This window comes from Alexandromys fortis, unplaced genomic scaffold (genome assembly GCF_014885135.2).
Source record: "Alexandromys fortis isolate MF-2015 unplaced genomic scaffold, M_Fortis_MF-2015_v1.1 scaffold_105, whole genome shotgun sequence".
Taxonomy (NCBI): Eukaryota; Metazoa; Chordata; class Mammalia; order Rodentia; family Cricetidae; genus Alexandromys; species Alexandromys fortis.
This window is the reverse complement of record NW_026068011.1, coordinates 3,050,107-3,072,694: the sequence shown is the minus strand read 5'-3', so window position 1 is coordinate 3,072,694 and position 22,588 is coordinate 3,050,107.

Here is a 22,588-nt window from a genome sequence, read left to right as displayed (position 1 = left end):
AAAAAAAAAAAAAAAAAAAAAAAAAAAAAAAAAAAAAAAAACACCCACTAAGAAAAGTGAAGAGGAAGCTGAGACCTTCCATTCTGTGGAAGGATAAGATAGGAAAGAGTTTCTCACCATGACAGCCAGGATGTAAACAGAGGAATGATGGAAGGGAGAGAGAGAATGTGAATCCACGGAATGAGATATATCCTTCAAAGACATTCTTCCAATGTCTTATTCTTCCAATTTTGTCCCACCTATATTTTTCCCCACTTCCTATAGTTTATTCGAGTTATGATTTCATTTTCTAATTGGCTCAGAGTCATTATGTTGCAATTATCTCTTAATCATTGGATCAACAAGCTAAACTTAACCTTAAATATGAGTCTTTTGGAGGACATTTCATATCCAAACAAATACAAGAACAATGAAGTTAATGACTACAACATACACATTTCAGTACCAGACACAATTCCATTAAAAAAGTTATACAAGAAAAAAAAAAAAAAAGGTCAGGAACAATTGCATGTGTCCGTAACTCCACATGAGAAAAAAGGCCGATTCCTGGAGTTCGCTGACCAACAACAGTAGCCCTTTTGGTGAGCTCCAGATCCAGTGAGTGATGATGTCTGAAAAAGTAAGGTAGAAAGTAATCAGGACTCTGAACTAGCCCTCTGGCTCCTGCATGCGTGTGTGTTATGTGTGTATGTGTGTGTGTGTGCCCCCCCACACATGTGCATATATCCACATGAATGTGTGCACATATAACATACATTCCTACATAAAACTGTACCGTCGACCATCTCAATACTCACTCAATTCATTCCCATCTTTACCCATGAAAACTTTTAGAATAATATTTGCATAGCATAACTGTGTCCCCAACTCACACAGGCTGGCATCTACAACCATTTCAGGCTTATCATGCCTACCACAGCTAGTGCAGTTGAGTTGAAAGGAAAATTAGAAATTACCTTGTCCAAAACTCTCCTTGCATAGAGGAGGGCAGAGCTATTTATTACCCCTGTCTGCAGTTCCACATGCCAGGTGCACTTCATTTGTGAACGACTTGTTCTCAGGCACTCAAGTTCTGTGCCCTCAAAGGGACCATTCACAGGCTTCTTTTTTTCTCTAGTTCTGAGCACCTAGGGAGTGATTGACCTTAGAGGTGTCATTCTTTATGCAAATGAAAAGAAGCTTCCTCTTGTTCTAATGCAGATAGAAAGTGAATAGGTCCCCTGGATTCCTGCTTTTTATTAGCCATTCTCCTGCTCTGAGGAGAAGCCCTTGCTCTTCCAACTTTCCAGCTAAGGGCTCACACATCTTAGTCACTCAGCAAAGTTTGCAGTTATTAGGCAGTTCAATTTAATATTTCTAATATATTTCTTTAGCAAAGTGATTCCTTAGTGGTGATTAGGTGTGGCTAAAATAATTCAGAAAGGTGTTAGGGTAGATATAAGTATGTTATATTTGATTAGAGGCTTTTTGCTGAATTGAGAAGTAATATTTTTTAATAACATGCTTTTTATTTTTTTAATGAAAGAAGCCTCCTACTTCCCAGTTGTCTTTAAAAATTGGTATTACATATACAGACAATACTTGTGTTTCTAATGGCATTTCAAACAAGGATGTTGACAATAGCAAACTATGCCTGCTCAGGGCCATGAGTTTTTCTATAAGAGCTCCTTCTCTCTCATCCCAAAATAAATCTGAAGAATATACCTAATAAAACCACCTGCAGAACACTTACAAAAGAAAATTATTTAAACAAACAAATAAAAATCTTAGTCAACCAGCACTTATCAAATCTTAAAGTTTGATTAATTTGGAAATTTAGCTTAACCTTGTTGTGTGTGTCATCTTTTGAGCAATGTAACCTAAGAGCCACAGGATTGTATTTAGTATTATGATAATGAGAAGACACCGTATAAGGTGGCCCTCTCGTCAAACATTCCAACTCTATCTAGCGTATGCCCTCTTCCTTGTACCTACTTAATAAACATACTAACCCTGCTACTCTGATTTGTGTCCCACAATTCCTTTCTGCTGGGAAGGGAGGAACTCAGGGCACAGTGGGTTGGAGCACCAGCCAGGATTGCTCTTACAGCCTGAGTTTCCTTCTGTTGAAGAAAACTATAGTTCTCATATTAAAGGGAATAAAACCCCCCCCCCCTCTCTGTGTGTTAATATATGGAAGCCTTAGGAAGGCATGTGTTCTGCATAATCCCTCTACTTTATTTCTTTGAGTTAGAATCTCTCATTGAATCTGGAAGCAGACTGGCAGTCAGTAAACACCAGGGATTCTCCTGTGCTGACCCTGACAAAGCAGGGCCTATGGACATAGTTGGCCATGCAGTTATACTTTTGAAGATTATGTCCAGAATTTAAACTGTGGTCCTTATGTTTGCATATCAAGAGCTCTTACCCCCTCAGCCATCTACCCACCTCTCCATATTCTATTATTTGGATGGAGACTATCTTAATAAAGTTTAGATGTTCTTTGGAAACTGTGAGAATTGATTCCAAGGACTTTCAGATATATCATAGTCCATGAATGCTATGGTCTCATATAAGAATTATACAATATGTATATATAAATTCTACATGATCATGTGCTAGAGGTCTCATGTCTAGAAGGAAATGTAGAAAACTGTAACAATAAGGACCACATCAATTTGTCTTATATCATGTTGTTTCTGGAATATGATAAACAAGAGCTTGTGTTTTTCCAATTCAGAAATAAATTTTAATGTTAATAATTTGGGTCTGCATTTTTTTGAATCCTTCTTGTAAAACCCAGAGAAATAAAGGTTGATTACAATTTCTTTATGTATTATCTTGCATTTGTTATGGGCTTATTGCTGTTGCCCGTTGCACGATCCTGTTTGAGGGAGGGGAGAGGGAGAGTGGCAGTAGTAGCAACACAGACTCCAAGAGATCCCAATATAGCTCTCTATTGTTAAAAGGTCGGGATTTTTTTTTTTTAAATCTGTTTAGGGACATTAAGCTGCTGCTGGAACATTTTTTATTGGTCTTTTTAAAACTGGTGATTGCTGTTGGCATATTGTGTTTGGCTAGGAGTGCATGTCATTAGTTACCATGCTTTTGGTCCACTGGCAGGTATTTTGACCATTTTGTTTATTCATTGTGAGTTTGCATGCTCTTACTTGCGTTTGCGCTATTGTCCTGCCTTATAGTCTGTTCCTTTTTCTTTTCTTTTTCTTTTCTTTTAAAGGCTTGGGACAAGATCTCTCGGTCTATTCTAACAATGTCACTGAACAACAGATGCTTTCATGAAGTTCTAAAACATACCCATGCATACACACATGCATGTGTGCGCACATGTGTGCACATGCATAACTTTCATGATGTCTTTCTGAGGTGAACATTAGTATCACCCATTTTGCAGATGAAGAAATTGAGCAGAATGCCATCTAATTTACCAAGGCATTACTGGAGATGTGAGTGGTCCATGTCCTATATAATTTGATTATTAAAAATTAACAAGGAACAAATTTAAATCTCCTTGCAGATGTGTATTCAAAAACAAATAAGACTCAATTAGCTGTTTGAGGCTACTGCATCAGCTTGGAATCCAGATGTGAATCCAGATGTGAATCCTTGACTGGTGTGTTTTTATCAACACATTTAAATTATTTGATCAGAGGTGATTGCAAATAATCAAAAGTATTATCTCAACCTAATAACATCTCTCTAATATACCTGTCACTCCTAGTAATGAGTTCCTTTGGACATGGCAAGAGTCTCAGAGCTGAAATGAGCTGAAAAATTGCATGTATGCTTGTGCAGAGCTGATGGTATTGGTTTGGTGTGTCTCAGTTCGAGTTTCTGTTGCTATAATGAAACACCATAACCAAAAAGCAAATTGGGGAGGAAAGGGTTTATTTGACTTCATTGAAGGAACTCAAAAGAGACAGCAACCTGGAGCTAGCACCTGATGAAGAGGTCATGGAGGGGTGCTGCTTATTGACTTATTCCCCATGGCTTGATCAGTCTTCTTTCTTATCGAAACTAGGACCGCCAGCCCATAGATAACACCACTTACAATGAGCTATGCCCTCTATCACCAATCACTAATTTAAAAAGTGCCTTACAGGCTTGCCTACAACCTGATCTTATGGGGACATTTTCTTTTAAATTGAGGTTCCCTTCTTTTAGAAGACCCAACCTGTGTCAAGTTGACAGAAAACTATCCAGTATATGGTGTATTCACGTATCCTATCTTCTCAGCTCTGGCATTGAAGACATTCAGTGCTTGGCTTTCCAAAAGTCCAAATGTCACTTCTAATTAATGTCTTAAAATAGATTTCACAGTTCCCTTCCTGAAAGTGGCTCCCTCCTTCCTGAGCTCCTATTCTTCTCACTTAGGATGTTAAAGTATAGAGTGCTCACTCTTGATTAAAAGGAGCCATGTCACAGTAAGCACACCACTATTTATTTAAAACATGGTCAGTGATCCTAGGGCAGCTGAGGAGAGGGAGCCTGAAATGGGCCTATCCTATAGCCATATTGATGAATATTTTGCCTATCATCTTAGAACCTTCATCTGGCGATGGATGGAGCTAGAAACAGAGACCCACATTCGAGCACTGGACAGAGCTCCCAAGGTCCAAATGAGGAGCAGAAGGAAGGAGAACATAAGCAAGGAAGTCAGGACCGCGAGGGGTGAGCCCACCCACTGAGACAGTGGGGCTGATCTAATGGGAGCTCACCAAAGCAAGCTGGACTGGGACTGATGGAGCATGTGATCAAACCACACTCTCTGAACGTGTTGGACAAGGAGGGCTTGATGGAGGAAGGTCATTGGTTAGTTAATAAAGAAACTGCTTGGCCCTCATAGGTTAGAACATAGGTGGGTGAAGTAAACAGAACAGAATGCTGGGAGGAAGAGGAAGTGAGCTCAGACTCGATAGCTCTCCTCTCTGTGGCAGATACGATGAAGCTCCAACACAGGATGGATGTAGGCTAGAATCTTCCTGGTAAGTGCACCTTGTGGTGCAACACACATTAATAGAAATGAGCCAAGCAGTGTTTAAATGAATCCAGTTTGTGTGTTGTTATTTCCGGGCATAAGCTAGCCAGGCAGCAAGGAGCTGGGTGGCAGGAATGCAGCCCACAGCTCCTATTACAAGGGCTGACTGAGAAGCCAAGGACAATGGCACTGGGTTTTGATCCTACTGCATGTACTGGCTTTGTGGGAGCTTAGTCTATTTGGATGTTTACCTTCCTAGTCCTAGATGGAGGGGGGGAGGACCTTGGACTTCCCACAGGGCAGGGAACTCTGATTGCTCTTTGGACTGGAGAGGGAGGGGGAGGGGGAGGAGGAGGGAAATGGGAGGAGGGGAGGCGGTGGATATTTTTAAGTAAAAATTTCAAAATAAATCACTTTACAAGAAAACAAAAAACAAAAAAAACAACAACAACAACAAAAAAAGAAAGTGCTAGAGACATAGAGACACACCATTTCTACGATTCTATCCATTACTGTGGGTTTAAGGCCATGTGCAGCATATTTTCTAGCCATTAAATGTAATGATAAGAGCGGCGGGGCTGCGTCCCCAGCACCCCGGCCGCCAGGCTAGCTAATGCACGAAATAACAACACACAAACTCTATTCATTTAAACACTGCTTGGCCCACTTCTATCTAGCCACTTCTAGGCTAATTCTCACATATTAATTTAGCCCATTTCTAATCATGTGTGTAAGCACCCCAAGGTGCGCTTACCGGGAAGATTCTAGCCTACGTCCATCCTGGGTCAGAGTTTTATTGCGTGTGTCTCTGAGAGGAGCTATGGAGTCTCTGAGCTCACTTCCTCCTCCTCCCAGAATTCTGTTCTGTTTACTCCTCCCACCTATGCTTTAACCTATCAGGGCAATCAGTTTCTTTATTTAATTAACCAGTGACCTTCCTCCATCAATTAAATCTAAAACACAGACACAAAGGAGGTCCAGCCTCATCCAAACAAAGATGAGAAGCAACCATCCAGGTAAGTGAGGCTCAAAAGTGTGCTCATGTGATATTACTGCATAAGGGAAAGTTGTAAAATGTTCTGGAAGATACTTGAATGATCTAGTTAACAACTTTGATTTTTCATCCCTCTTTTCTTTCGGAGACATGAATCCGCTATATAAGTTTTCTTACTATAATAAATGAAATCTCATTTAATTTTTTTATGTTTAATAAAAATCATAAGACCAAGAATTTCAATTATTACTTGACACTTTAGTTTGGCTGATCTTACAAGGAATAGACAGGCATTAACTCCTGGGGACTTAGTAATAAGATTAAAATAAGAGGAAATGAATAGAAGGATCATTCAGAGCAAGGCCCCATCTACAGGCAGTTCCACTGCAAACTGTTTCAGGGAACAAGAATTCCTTTAATGACCTTTAGAGAAGGAGATTTTGTCACCTGTGTAAAGCGGCTTTCCACAGTTTTAGGCTAAAGGATCTTTTTAAGGAGTCTTTTAGCTGCAGAACTTGAAAACATATCTAGAAAGATAGTGCTGAAATTACAGTGAAGAATCTTGAGCTCTGCTCTATTGATCTACCACCTACCATCGCAGCAATCCAAATGCCTTCTGAGAGCCGGTGTGGGCTGAAGAGCCAGCTCAAAGATCTATTCCACAGCCCACAGGGTTTAGGTCTGTGGGCAGAGTTTCATTTCGTAAATTGAGTACATGAAAAAATAGCTCTTCCTACTATTATCTTGAACTAATTTTCTGTGCTTTAAATATTATACGCTTTACGAAATGCTCTCCTCTGTGTGCATGGGTGTGTGATGCACTCACAAGCATACACACCAAGTCAAATTGTAATCTCAATCTGGAGTTATTTCAAAGCTTGTCCACTCTTCTTTTTCTATCTGGCAGATGCCTGGAAATTCAGATTAAGCTTTATATTCTTTATGGTAATTCAAGATAGTTCACAGCCATCATCTATCTACAATGTGAATGAGCTAACTTATGAAATTCTTGCTAGAATGTTTGGCATCTTAAAATGCCTTATGAAATTTTACTTAGCTTATTTCATTCTTTCCATATAGTTTATGCATTGGCATCTCATAATGCCACTCTCTGCTGTCTTTCCAGATGTATTGATTATAGCATTGACACTCTCCTAGCAAGTTCGGTATATGCAGCTGTCTACTACTTCATTTCCATCTCTTACAGCATCCAGCTTCTGCTAGTAAGCTTTTTGAGAGCAGGGAAAAGGTTTTACATCTGTGTCACCCTCACAGCCAGCGCAATGCACTGAACAGAGTTGGCTGAACACTGAAAAAGTTGGGGAGGTGGTCAGAAATGAGAACCCATATCTGAAACACTCAGCAAACTACTATGGACAAAGACTGAACATTAAAAAATGTGCAGATGGGAAGGTCCAAATCAGGAGCAGAAGGAGAGAGAGCACAAGCAAGGAACTCAGGACCACGAGGGGTGCACCCACACACTGAAACAATGGGGATGTTCTATTGGGAACTCACCAAGGCCAGCTGGCCTGGGTCTGAAAAAGCCTGGGATAAAACCAGACTTGCTGAACATAGCAGACAGTGAGGACTACTGAGAACTCAAGAACAATGGCAATGGGTTTTTGATCCTACTGCACGTACTGGCTTTGTGGAAGCCTAGTCAGTTTTGATGCTCACCTTACTAGATCTGGATGGAGGTGGGTGGTCCTTGGACTTCCCACAGGGCAGGGAATCCTGATTGCTCTTNGGGGAATGGGAGGCGGTGGCAGGGAAAAGACAGAAATCTTAAATAAATAAATAAATAAATAAATAAATAAATAAATAAATAAATAAAAAAAACGTGCAGGTGCCATTTACTAACTCTTTACTTAGTGGCTAGGGAGTTAAGATGTGTTTGCATAGGCTGTATAATTAATCAACACACTAGCCAAGTAACTATTACTAATATTCCCCTCGGTTGCACTGGAAAATAAAGATATTTGCTCATAGTGAACTCTGCAACTACTACTTAATAGGGATGGGCTATATCAGCCTAAGCTCAATGTCATGCTTTCTTCTACTTTTTGTTATTTCAGGAGTACTTTTGACAGCTATGTAATATAAAAATCCCTTTCTTCTTCCTACTTCTAGACAGTCTCAAACCTCTTTGGTGGCAACAAGGGACAGATAAGAAAATATGTTACTTCAACAGCTATATTAATCATTTATTGGCCACAATACGTTCAAAGGAATGCACCTTGTCATACTTGTGAGTTCAGCAGAAGAGGGTACATTTTGGCAATGTGAATTTTTCTAGTGAACCTGACATTCTCATTGTATTATTCCAGAGAAGAGGAGCAATAACAGGTGCACTGCATAAAAATTTCTGAATGTTCATGCTTTAACTCATGCATATGTGGAATACAACACCTTCACTTTGTCTTCTTTCTTTTTATAACCTGTGTTCTCCTGAGTCACTACAATTTTCCAGTGTTCTGGAATCTTGAGCTGTGTTCATTTAGTTTATTTGTTTTGTTTTCATTGTCTGATGCAGAAGTTAATAAACTATGGCCTGAAGATTAAGAATAGATTTTCAGTTTTATATAATTAAGAAATAAAAAGAAAATTAATATTTAATGATGTATTAAAATATTGTAAAATTCTAACTTTATTTTTCTATAATTGTATGCATGTGTGTGTTTGTACATCCATCCAGGTGAGGATGTATGTGTGTGCAAATTTGTGCAGAGACCAGAAGTCATGAATTGGTGCTATTTCTCAGGAAACATCTACCTTTGAGACCACTTCTCATAGGCCTAACACTTGTCTAGTGATATAGGTTGGCTGGTCAGAAAATCTCTGAATATTTTCATATCTGCCTCCATAGCACTAGACTTATACCAGTTTCCAAAATACTTAATATGTAATTCCTCCCTTTTTGTTATATTTTTTAACATGAGCATGTCCTCATCTTTAAAGTGGGAAGCACTTTACTAACTAACTGAGCTGTCTTCCCAGCCTTCCATGACTACTTTTATTAGACTAGGGACTCCCCTTTTATTTTTGTATTGAATTTTACCTCATTTATATTATGATGGCAGTGATTCCTTTAAGCCATTTAGTTCATGTAACCCAAAATATGATGAGAATTTGACTATATACAGAAAGAATTTGCAGATTATTAGTATAGAGGATAGGGAAGGAACTTTTTCACAGAATCGCTGATTGCATATTTTTTCACCTCTATCCTTTTGTCATTATTCTGCTATTATCTGTTTTCCTTTGAAGTATCTGTAAGTTACATGTTCTTATGAGAATGACAATGTGACCAGAACAGAATCACTCTTGTTACATCTTGTGAAGGTCATTGTCACTAGAGGAATTTTCAATTGTTCTTCATTATTTTATACTTTTATGTTGCTTTTTAACAGACATTTCTTTCTGACAGCTAAACAGTCTACCTCCCTCTGAAGAATTCAGCTAGCAATTATTGGGGTATATAATGGTTAGCTTCTCATGGAAGTGACCAAGATTCTTATTGGCTAACTCTTACATCTTAATTTAACTCATTTCTATTAATCGGTGTGTCGTCACGTGGCTGTGTTTTACCAGCTAAAGTTTCAGCGTCTGTCTCCGGTGGGGCTACATGTCTTCTCCCCGACTTTGCCTTCTCTCTCTCTCAGCATTCAGTTAAGTTTTCCCTGCCTAGCTAATTTCTGCCTTATCAACAGGCCAGGCCAGTTTTCTTTATTTATTAACCAATCATTTTCACAGCATACAGAGGGAAATCCCACATCATATCTCGTTTTTCCTTCCTGTATGCACAGCTCAATGAAAAGAAAATCTCTTAGAAAAGAGTACCCAACAAAATTTCTTTTTTCTTTCTTCTTTATCCCTTTTTCCTTCCACATTTCTTTCTCTTTCTAACTTCCTCTATTTCTCTAATTTTTTTATTAAAAAGTCCTATTTTCTATAGTATAAGAAACTGTTCTCTGCAATATTTGCTCTCAAATGAAAAAAATATATTTAGTGATAGCTAGATGAAAGAGAGAATAATCTCCTTTCTTTTATTTTTATTACAATACCATTTAGCACATCACAGTCACATGAATTATTTGGCAAAACTTTCAATTCTTTCTTGTATTAAGAATGATTGTGGGTTTAATCATATGTTAGCACTTCATGAAATGAATTGGGTTTTCTGGGCCTCAGTTCAGTTTAACAAATTTAGATGACCAGTGTTAGGAGGCAGAGAGAGCAGAGCTCTAGTGATTATCTGTCATGGTGAGATATGGGAAACTCGTGGACATGGCTGGCACCAGACTCAGCCAACAGTGTACAGAAATAATTTATCATATATGTTGAATTCAAGTTGTATAAACGAACAGAATGTATTTGTGATATTGAAGAGCCATTGTGTGGCTACTTTTGACTAGAAATTGGTAAAAAAAAATATTTTAAAAAGTCAAATAGTGTATTTTAGCTTTTGACAATTAAATCACACACACACACACACACACACACACGAGAGAGAGAGAGAGAGAGAGAGAGAGAGAGAGAGAGAGAGAGAAAGAGAGATCATATGATATAAACATTTTGTATTTCTCTTTTTGTTTTGTTTCTCCGTCACTTTTTTCTTTAATAAACCTTTGAAATTACAAAATCCATTCTCAGTTTAAGATCCATTAAAAAGCCTAGGCTGAAGCTTATTGACTTCTTTTCTAGGTCACCATTTCCATGCTGACTATCTTTCTACCTTATTAATCTAATGTGGGACTAATTTGGTCCTTTGTGTTACTGAAGGAAGTGCCCTTGTCTGAGCCAGAAGATCTCTAAGTCCTGAGAAGTGTCTGGGAGATGCTCTGGTTCAAGGAAACTAAAACATTCCTACCTGAGAGTACCTGGTGTGCTGGCCTTGAAGAAAAAATGTAATTGCATACATTGCACTGGTAATGAGTGTTTTACTTTAAACAGGGTTAGCATTGAATGGGAAAGTAAAAGTGCTATGGCCATGAGGAAGAATTTCTGAGAAGTGAAACTGAAAGACTGAGAGCAAGAACAGAAAGCAAGAATGAGCACAGTCATGGCCATGGACACTTATATACTATGAAACAAGCTTAGGAAAAAAAAAAAAACATGTCTATAATGTTGATAAGATTAGACTGTAGGGCCAAGATGACTCAGTGGGTAGAAGTGCTTGCTGCACAACCTGAAGACCAGAATTAAATGTGCAGAACCATGGTGGAGAGAATTGAATCCCGAGAATCATCCTAGAACTTTCTCATGTGTACCATGGCACATATGTGCTATCACTTATGCACATCCTGTATACACACAAATATACACAATGGTAATAAATAAAATGATAAAAAGTGTAAGTAACTTAAATAAATAGTAAGAACTGGTAGACCTGAGAGATGGCTCAGCAGTTAACGTTGCTTTAGCAGAGGACTTGGGTTCAGTTCCCAACACCCAGCACCCATATATTAACTAACAAATACTGTAACTGTAGTTCCAGGGGATCCAACATGCTTTTCTGATTTCTGTATACACTAGGCTTGCATAGGGTTCAACAACATATATGCAGAGAAAGCGTGCATTCACATGAAATAAATAAATCTTTTAAAAATGTGAATGGCTTTATGTAGCCCCGTATTAAAAAACTTAAGAGGTGAATAGAGTGAAAGATACTTAAAATAAGTACTTTTTAAAGGCTGTTCATTTCCAGTTTTCCACAACTCTAGAGAATTTGCATTTCATCAATAAGCTGGTATTTACAATGTTCATTTTATAATGAGCATGTTTAAAACACATCTTAATAAAATTCATATTTGCTCTTTTTGTATTCTCTGATCATCTTCCTAGAAAGCAAAAATATTACTCAATCATATAATATGTAGAGAAGAGACTTAATTAGTCCTTCTACAAGCACGATTAATTTAAGTTTGAATTTTTTCATGTTGCTATATTAGAGCAGTTTCCAAATCACACCTCCTTGAGAATCTCATAGCAGTTTTTAAAACTGTTAACACGTATGAGTGACAACAGCTCTATCCATTACTTGATATGAAAGGTCTGAAAACTGAGTTGGTTTGAGATGTCTCCATGTTTATAAACTAAGCAGTTATAGAATTTATGTTTTATACATATAACTCGAAGACATAAGATTTATGGTCAGAGACAAAGGGCAAAGGACTTTGCTATTCATAGTAAAAATGGCAGATGGAGATTAATTTCAGCTTTCCCAAGTTTGGGTAAGTTCATAGTATCATGGATGGGGGTCACATAAGGGTTTTGTCATGGTGTTTGCACACACTATGGGCTTTACAGCAGGAGTTGGGCCCTAAGCTTGCAGGATTCACCACTTGACAGACAAGGGAAACAAGCTGAATATTTGGCCAAAGGGAGACATTACCTCATCCCACAAGTCTGCTGTCTGCAAACATAGTCCTGAGAAATATTCATGAGGGATTATCAAAGCCTTGTGTTTTTGTGTACACAGTAAGAACATTCACAAATGCTCAGGGTCCATTACCCCTTGATACTTTCATCAAGGAATGGAACAATTTCTGGGTATTTCAAATCATCTCTTGCAATAGTTCATCTCAAACATATGCAAATTGATAATGTTCATTAACCTACATGCCCACAAAGTGCTTGAAGTGAGTTATACTTAGTCTTAAGCGTGTAATCTTTGTTAAATTAACAAAAGTTACATTTTCTATTGTGCTCATAGCATTAAATTATCATTATTACTAGAAACTCAAAAGGGTATACTGTTCTTATTCAAATATAATATTTCTTTAAGAAATTTTGTTTTTACTCTGATCTAAAAACTGTTTTGTTCAATTTAATTTTCTATATCAGAATAATTCTTTATTTGATTGATGTTCCTTACAACTTGGATGTTGTCTCTCACTGTTTCTTTTATATAAATAGTTTTCGACTACACAAAAATGTATGAAGACATTGTTAGAAAGTGCTATTTCAGTTTGGATTCCCTCAAAGGACCTGCCCATAACAATGATTTGAGTGAAATTTGCATTTTTTGGAAACATTTGCTAGAAACATTAGCCATGAATGTGGAAGTGCATCAGAAGAGCACAAATTAACAAAAAGGAGAATATTACCAACCTACCAACCAATTTAAGACACTGAGGCCACGAGAAGCTAATGCAAACAGTTACCTCAAATGTATCTAACCTGAGTTATAAGAGATTCTGAAATTAGAGCATGGTTCTGTCAACATTTTCAGTTACATTTGACATTATATAATTTTATTTTTTAAATATACTTGAGACAATATGTAGTTCAAGCTGACATAGAATTTGAGAGTTATCTTCCAATCTCAATCTCCCAAGAAGTGGTGTTAGACAAATGGCACATCAGGTCCAACTCCTGATTATTTTTCCATAAGTGGAAGTTGTTGGTGTTCTCAGCCACTAGGAAAAAAGTCTCAAGAAAGTGGGGCGATAGCAGGTAGGTATTACTTCGAGGCCTGAGAGACATGGGTGAAAGGATTGAACACCGACTACCATATTTTTATGGTATTTTTAAACTCCTCTTTTCCCTGTTAAATATTTTTAGATTATTTCTACATATTAGGAATAATGCAGACTTTTATTGCTTTTAGTGATGTCTCAAAGGTGTCCAGCTGATGTGCATGTTATTCTATACGAGAGTGAGAAGGAAGGGTTGTGATGTCATAGTAGAGGAATACACTGCCAAGATGTTATGTTATGAAACTTATGGAACATTATCCTTAAACCCACCATTAAATAGATAACAATCCTTAAACACTCTTGTAATAAAGACATTGAAACATTTCCACTGTTGAAAACCATATTTCTCCAACCTTTCCCATGTAGTAGTTAATATTGATTGTTCACTTTATTGCATCTTAATCATCTAGGCTTCCACTTCATCTGCTATGCCTGCCTACTGCCTGTTGCCTCCACTCCTCCATCAAAGGGTCTCTGGAATCATAAATCCAAATAAACTCTTATGTAAGTTTCCTTGGTTGTAGTTTTATCGCAGCAATAATATTTATACTAGCCAAGCATGAAAGCATCCACCACTCACTAGTTTTTAGCTACAAATGCAACTTGACCAGGTCCAGGGAGCTCCTACCACCAGTATATTCCCACCATGATAGACTGTACCCTCAAGCATGAGCCAGAAAAAAAATATTTCTTCCTAAAGTTACTTTTGTCAGGGTGTGTTATCCCAGCAACAGGGAAAGTAGCTAAGACAAGCCATGTTCTGGGATTACACTTTTCGCTAATAGCAAGTAGTAAATCTTTGTGCTCCTAGGTAGAGAATCATTTCCTCTCTGGCTAAGCTTCTCTCTCCTATACTGTTTAGAGCCATTTCAGGTTTCTAAGATTCTACATGACTACTTTTAGCTGAAATTAGTTCTATCCTAGTGGCCCCAGGCTTCTGCACACTGCTGTGGTCTCTCTAGTATCATTTACTCCTAAGGTGGTACTATTAACAGAAAAGTTTTCTTTATGTTATGATTTTTCTGGAACTTCAGCAATAAAGATAAATTCATAGCAAAAGATAAATAACACAAATTAACAACAACAAGAACAGTACCAAATAGTGATCCTTCTAAAATTATGTAGCGATCTACCTCTATAGGGTCTCACTAAGGCCACTTTTCTCCCTGAGGGCTTTGTAACTTGTTTTCTGTCTAATTTTGTTAGTTTCTGCTTTGATATCTTCTATTTTAAACTTCAAATTGAAGGAAGAGAAAATGTAACACTCTTCCCACTAGGTTCCACTGAAAAAGATTGTTAACGGGTCACACTTTAACTGGGGAAGATGCTATTTTGTATTTATAGAGCATTAAGCAAACCTTTTAAAAACTCTTTCTTAGTCTTTCTCCAAATAGAGCTTACCTCTGGGGAGCAAAATCATATTTGTATTCGTATTAAAGCATAATTATTCTCTACTAAAATGTGTTACTATTCTTGTTATCAAAACTAGAAGTGTTGAACACTGAGGAAAATACAGTCAGTTATTCACCCTCTGTAGTCAGCCATGGCTGGGTTTTGGCAGAGGATAAGATGGGAAATTGGAAGCAGAATTCTGGGAAATGTGAGTTAGTTTAGTTCTTGGAATGCAGACCACTGTGGTTTCAGGGAGATTATCACTATCTAAACTAAATAAAGGAAATTAACAAAAGGTTACTGCTCTGTCTACCATAAAGAACCATGTGGAATTTTTTAGGGGATAGAAGTTGAGTTTGGTGCATCTCCCTGGTTAGAGATGCATTGAGAAAGTATTACTGTTTGGCTGGGGATCTTTTGAAAGGACACAAATCTGAAGGGAGTCTCAGTCTTGAAGCTAGACATGAAAAAAGTTTCCTTTTTCCCTTTCCACGAGTCTTAGGCTACTTGACACAAGCTTTCAACTGTTGATTTCCTTTTTAATTTTATTTCATTTCAAATGCCAAAACACAGAAATAAACTTAAATAAATGGTCCCTGTAGCAAGAAGATAGTGTCAGAAAAACTTAAATTCTGTAACATCAGATATCTTTAAAATAGCACTAAGAATGCCATCCCTAATTAGTGCATTGGCTTTAATGGGAATAATAAACGGAGAGATGCTAGAGAAACAGAAATAAAAGTTCAAAGACAGATGAAGAAATCCATCTTTGGGAAAATTATTTCAAAAATAGATTTGGCACTAGCATATAAAACCAAAACAAGGAACAAATTTCTCTATTGGTCTTTTCATTCTGGAATCAAAAGGACACAATTGTTCACCTCCCATATCAGGCACTGCTTCAGTGCTCTGGTTTTCTTTCTCTTTAAAATCTGGCTGTCTTTTGTGATTAAGTTTTCTGTGTGTTTAATGTTACTCTTCTCAACTGGATCATAAGGAAACCAGAGAAAAGATCATATTGCATGTTTTTAACATCCTGTTTTTCACTTGTGATCTTGAGCAACTAAGTGGAAAACAGTGTATACCGTTCAATGGTGAGCTAGAAATTCTAGGATCTGCAGATACACTTGTGAATAAAAATAAAATCTCTTTCCCCATCATCATCTATTTTAGTGTGGCTAGGAAGAGTTAGACAACTAGCAAAAAAAGAACAAAGAATAAAGAAATAAAACACTGCAAAATTAGACAGTTGTAGATACTGTAGGAGGACATAAAAGTGACATTAGGAGCTGCTCATGGTGACACACACTTTCAATCTGAGTACTTGAGAGGCAGACATGTGGACCTCTTTTACATCAAGGCCAGACTTTTCTACAAAGGTGTTTCAGGTTAGCTAGGCCTACACAGTGAGACCCTGGGATGAGAAGAGTGTCCAGAGAGGAAGGGAGGGAAGGGGAGAAAAAGAGAAGGGGGGTAAAAAGGGAGACTGAGAGGGAAAGAAATACAAATTTTGCGTGTGTGTGTGTGTGTTGTGTAGAGAAGTAGACCAGATAGTCTTGTCTAAGTGGAGAGGGTGCCTGATCTGGCCTTCCCCTGTAAACAAACTGATGACTACCTTAATTGCTATAATAGAACCTTCATCTAGCAACTGATGGAAGCAGATGTAGAGATTCACAGTTAAGCACTGGGCTGAACTTCTAGAGACCAGACGAAGAGTGAAAGGAGCAATAATTTAAGCAAAGGGTTCAAGACCATCATGGTGTTACTCTGAGAAATAGCTAACCTGAGCTAGTGGGAGTTCACTGGATACAGACTGATAGCAGGGGAACCTGCATAGGACCAAACTGGGCCGTCTGAATGCTGGTGATAGTTATATGCCTGGGGCAGTCTGTGGATCCCTGGCAGTAGGACCAGGATTTATCCCTGGTGCTTGAATTGGCTTTTTGGAGCCCATTCTTCTTGTAGGGATACCTTGCTCAACCTAAATTTAGGGGAAAAGCCTTAGTCCTGCCTCAAAGCAATGTGCTATGCTTTGTTAACTCCCCTTGGGAAACCTTACTCTCTCTGAGGAATGGATGGGGGTTGGGGGGGGGAGGAAGGTAGAGGGAGCGGGAGGAGGGGGGGGAGTAGGAAGTGGGATTGGTATGTAAAATGAGAAAATATCATTTTTTAAAAATTAATTAATTAAAATGAAAATATGAAATGTGAAGGAAAAGGCCCAGACTTGAAGGAGGGATTAGGCAGCAATAAAAAGATTCAGAAAAAAGAAACTTCCAAGTACAGAACTCTTGTCAGAAGAGCTGTGGTTGGAATGGACTAGACAGTATCAACACAAACAAGTTGCTCTGACACTGGGAAATGTCAAAGCAGGGGATGAGTTGAGAGGGGAGTCGGGAAGCTAGGTCAGAGTGGACTTACAGGCTTTTTAGGGTTGAGGGAGCCTGACGTTGTCAGATATCTTGCTTGCAGGCTGTGTGCCCTGTATCTTTTATACATTCTACTTTTCACTGCAAACATTCTTTACATTGGACAATACAGCAAGGAAGCATGGGGGTTATCAGAGTAAGAGTGATATGAACACGTGGCCTTTCCTATAGAAGAGAAGTGATATACACAAGTACATGGGTGTGTATTTTATTTCCTTCTTGGTAATGAAAACGTAAAATTTCTGAGAAATTTTACATTGGGGCCATCATCCTGGTCGCAATCTAATGCCCAGTCCAATGACTGTTCTGCTGCCCCTGGGAATAGCATGAGGTATGTGTGTCTATATTGAACAAAACATTGAACACAAAGAGAAATGTGAGAACCTTGGCTTCAGTCCTAGGGGAGTGTCATTCTGAAATGGCAGTTATACTGAAATGACAGCTGCTTAAATACAACCCAGCACCAGTTTCAACTGTACTCATGAGAGTGTAGAAAAATAAAATCAGTAATGGAATGGGGACTTTACTAGGTCCAAAAGAGATTAAGAAGTAGAAAGTTAATAGCTCAGCCACCCCCCTTTCCATCTTCCCATGTGTTCATTTGGCACAAGCCAATGTCCTCACATGGCCTTTGGAGTCAGAGAATGGACGAATTCTTTTGACTGGCCCCATTTACATGTTTGAACTCTCTGGAACACAGTTTCGAATGTGTGGGAAAATGAAGTCGCATTTCATTAAGAATAATGAAAAGGGCATTGGAGTCAGAGTCTCCATTGTGGTTTGAGGTAGCTGAGCAGCATTTAATCGTAGTAGCTTTCCTTCATTATCTCTGCAGTATGGAAAAGAAATAAAATTGGTTCTTTCTAGATGTATTATGATGTAGGGAAAAATTAGGCCTTTTTAAAAACTTTATGGAAAAGTCTTCAGTTACTGTTGTTCTTAATAATATAACAAAGAAAGGGGGAGAGCAAGGGAACATTTGCTTGTCTTCTTCAATCCACACTGTTACAATACTAAACCTTTTGCCTGTAGCCTTTCAAGGCTCTTACTTCTAATTCGATTTTTATTAATGTTTGGTAAAAATAAGAGTTGGAGGCTTATATCTTTTTATTACAAATATCCTTCAATTTAGGACATGCCCTGGGAACTTTGATTCTGTGTGGGGGTAGGAAATTGCTAAATAAGCCCCAGAATTGGATCTGACAAAACCATTGGTAGTATTCTGTCTCCCAGGGCTCAACAGTGTATGATTTTTCCCCCAGAAAGTTCTTTGAATGTCTAGTCTGCTTCTCTTGATTTGAGCAGTTATAATCCTACAATGAACTCAGGGAACTTGCTCAGTCAAAAACTCAGGCTTGTATTTTTGTAATACTGAATATCAATTATTTCAAAAACAATTTGAAACCCACACTGTAGGTCTCATGAAAACTGGGTCAATGACATAACATTATATTTACTGTAAGCATTTCTTAGACTTAGTAAGAATGAGAGCAAATCTATAGGCAAATGAGCTTGTGAAATTTTGCCATTCATCCTACAGTTTTCCATCTACATGGGGTCTCCCACAGTGTTTATTATGATCAAAACTCAAGGCTGCCCAGTGTGTTCTTTCTTGGAAAATCTCTGTGTATAACAAACTCACTTACTGTTTCATCAAGCAGAGAAAATGGCTGAGATTTCATTAAAGTCCTGGAACACATAAAATGATGAAAAATAGAAATGCCTAAATCGAAATACTGACTCCACCACTCAAAGGACCTTACTTGGAATCACTAAAATCTCACTCCACCTCCTGTTTGTGAGTGAAGTACCATCCAAAGATGGTCAAAAATGGTCAACAACATGGATCAACAGGTAAAGATGTCTGCCATGAAGCCTGGTGACCAGAGTTATATCCTGGGAACCCAAATGGTAAATGCAGAACCCCAATTCCTTCAAGTTTTACTCTGACCTTTATGTTGAAAAGGGGCTGCTTGTTGGTTCCCAGCCACTCGGCGAGCTTAGATCCGAAATAATCACACAGAAACTGTATTAATTAAATCACTTCTTGGCCCATTAGCTCTGGCTTCTCATTAGCTAGCTCTTTCATATTAATTTAACCCATTTCTCTTATTCTGTGTATCGCCACGTGGCTGTGACTTACCAACAGAGTTTCAAGCATGTCTGACTCTGACTCTACTAGCAGCTCCATAGAATCACTCTGTCTCCACCCTTCTTTCTCCCAGCATTCAGTCCAGTCCTCCCTGCCTAGCTCTGCTCCATCCTGCCCTGCTCTGCTATAGGTCCAAAGCAGTTTCTTTATTCATTAATGGTAATCACCGCATACAGAGGGAAATCCCACATCACCTTCACATGCGCACCATGGCATGAGTTTGTCAGGTGCACATCACATGGCCACAAACACAGAGTAAATTTATAAATATAATTTATGGCTGTGATCCCTGGTATTTCCTTTGTTTTTTAATGGCCGCACACCTGGCAGGATTTTTTTTTCAGATATTACGAAAACACAGGTATTGAAAAGAATGGATTTAACCAAATCATCAATCTTCTAAGCTACCTCTCTTTCTATAAATAATCAATTTCATATTATTTTTCTGGTAGTCATCAACATATTAATATCCTTTCTAGCCATTTATATGGATGGCACACATTCACTGTGGATCAATCAACTATGAATTCCTTATTATTGGTCAATTTATTTAGAAAGTCTGTTTAATGTAATTGTGTTGGAGGTACAGACTGTGATAATCATTGAAGAAGTAAACTTATTTACATTTCTTACAGTAGATGAATTTAAATACATAAATATATGTACATATAGTCTCTTGGTACGTATGTATGTATGTATGTATGTATGTATGTATGTATTTATGTATGTATGTATGTACATTTAAAAATCAACTATGGTGGTCCTAAATATGTTTGGGGGTATATTGGTGTAAAGATGGATGTCAGTCCATGGAAAAAAAGTGTGAGATTCATGGAATTGAAAGGAGAAAGGGGCGGGGCGGTGGTGGTGCACGTCTTTAATCCCAGCACTCGGGAGCCAGAGGCAGGCAGATCTCTGTGAGTTCGAGACCAGCCTGGTCTACAAGAGCTAGTTCCAGGAAAGGCTCCAAAACCACAGAGAAACCCTGTCTCAGAAAAAAAAAAGAAAAAAAAAAAAGGAGAAAGGGAAGGAAAGTTCCAAGAACCAAATGGCACAAATAAGTGCAAAGATGTAAACTTTGTTTTTTGTTTGTTTGTTTGTTTTAGTTGTTGAAAAAAATCTGCATCTTCCCCATTTCCCATTTCCCTCCCCCTCCTCCCTCACATTGCCCCTTCCCCCCACTCCCCTCCCCCTCCCCCCCACTCCATTCCCCTTCCCTCTTGAGAATGAAGAGCAGTCCAGATTCCCTGCCCTGTGGAAAGTCCAAGGTCCTCCCACTTCTATCCAGGTTCAGGAGAGGTAGCATCCAAACAGGCTAGGCTCCCACAAAGATAGCCAGAACCTGGAAACAACCTAGATGCCCTTCAATGGAAGAATGGATGAAGAAAGTGTGAAATATATACATATTAGAGTACTACTCAGCGGTAAAAAACAATGACTTCGCGAATTTTGCATGCAAATGGATGGAAATAGAAAACACTATCCTGAGTGAGGTATCCCAGACCCAAAAAGATGAACATGGGATATACTCACTCATAATTGGTTTCTAGCCATAAATAAAGGACAATGAGTATATAATTTGTGATCCTAGAGAAGCTAAATAAGAAGGTGAACCTAAAGAAAAACATAGTCATCCGCCTGGATATGGGAAGTAGACAAGATTACCGGGCAAAAACTGGGAACTTGGGGGTGAGGTGGCATGGGGCTAAGTGGAATTGGGGTGAGAAACATGAGAAGGGGAGGATTGGGAGAGCCTGGGGTAATGGGATGGTTGGGATAAAGGAAGGGTGGACACGGGAGCAGAGAAATATATATCCTAATTAAGGGAGCCAGCCACCTTAGGGTTGGCAAGAGACTTGACTCTAGAGGGGCTCGCAGGTGTCCAGGGAGATGTCCCCAGATAGTACCTTGGGCAACTGAGGAGAGGGAACCTGAAATGGCCCTATCCTATAGCCATACTGATAAATATCTTGCATATCACCTTAGAAACTTCATCTGGCGATGGATCGAGATAGAGATAGAGACCCAGATAGGACACTGGACTGAGCTCTTAAGATCCAAATGAGGAGCAGAAGGAGGGATAACATTAGCAAGGAAGTCAGGACCATGAGGGGTGCACCCACCCATTGTGACAGTGGAATTGATCTATTGGGAGCCCACCAAGGCCAGCGGGGACTGGGACTGAATAAGCATGGGATGAAACCGAACTTTCTGAACATGGCGGACAATGAAGGCTGATGAGAAGCCAAGGACAATGGCATTAGGTTTCGATCCTAATAAAGATGTCAACTTTGAAAATCATTATATTTTTGCTCGTTGTTTTCAAACTTAAGAATACATCACAATTCCCCTGAGGGTGTGAGCCTTTAAGACTGTTGGTTATCACCCTATGAATTCAGACTTTAAGAGGTCTCTGTGGGACCTAGGAGTCTGCATGTCTGATCAGTTTCCAGATGTGCTAGTATTGTTTGTCAGGTGACTACTTATAGCACCAGCAGCCAAGGCCATGCTTCCATGCTCAGTATACATGCACTACTGTGTCTCAGCAAAAGGGTAGCTAGAAACTGTGGGTTCAAGTCTCCAAGCTGCCTTTTCTTATATGATTCTCACACCTCTTCCTTTCATTACTCACAGGAAGCCCATATTTAGGGTAGATAGTATTCCCATGACATTCTCTGTGGCTTTGTAGAGTGACACTTAAATTAAGATGCATGTTCTGTAGTACCTGCCGTGTAAATACTGAATATTTCTGAAATGCTTCTGTTACAAGTATAGCCATGAATGAATTTAAAATTAAAAATTTATTTTGAGATAAGGTTTCACTATATAGGTCTCACTGGGTATCTCAGGCTGGCCTCAAACTCTGGGAAACCTCCTGGCTCAATCCTGCACACTAACATTACAGGTATGAACTTCTACACTGTGCTTGCAATGAAAGCCTTTCTTATATCTAACTGGACTGAAGGCCTTAACTGACTCAGTTTAATAGAAAGCAGGTGGTTATGAAGTTGTCAGTTGCAGATGAATTTGGAACAATGTTTCTTTTCCAAAGATTCAAAAACCCTGCTTCTTCTTCTTCTTCTTCTTCTTCTTCTTCTTCTTCTTCTTCTTCTTCTTCTTCTTCTTCTTCTTCTTCTTCTTCTTCTTCTTCTTCTTCTTCTTCTT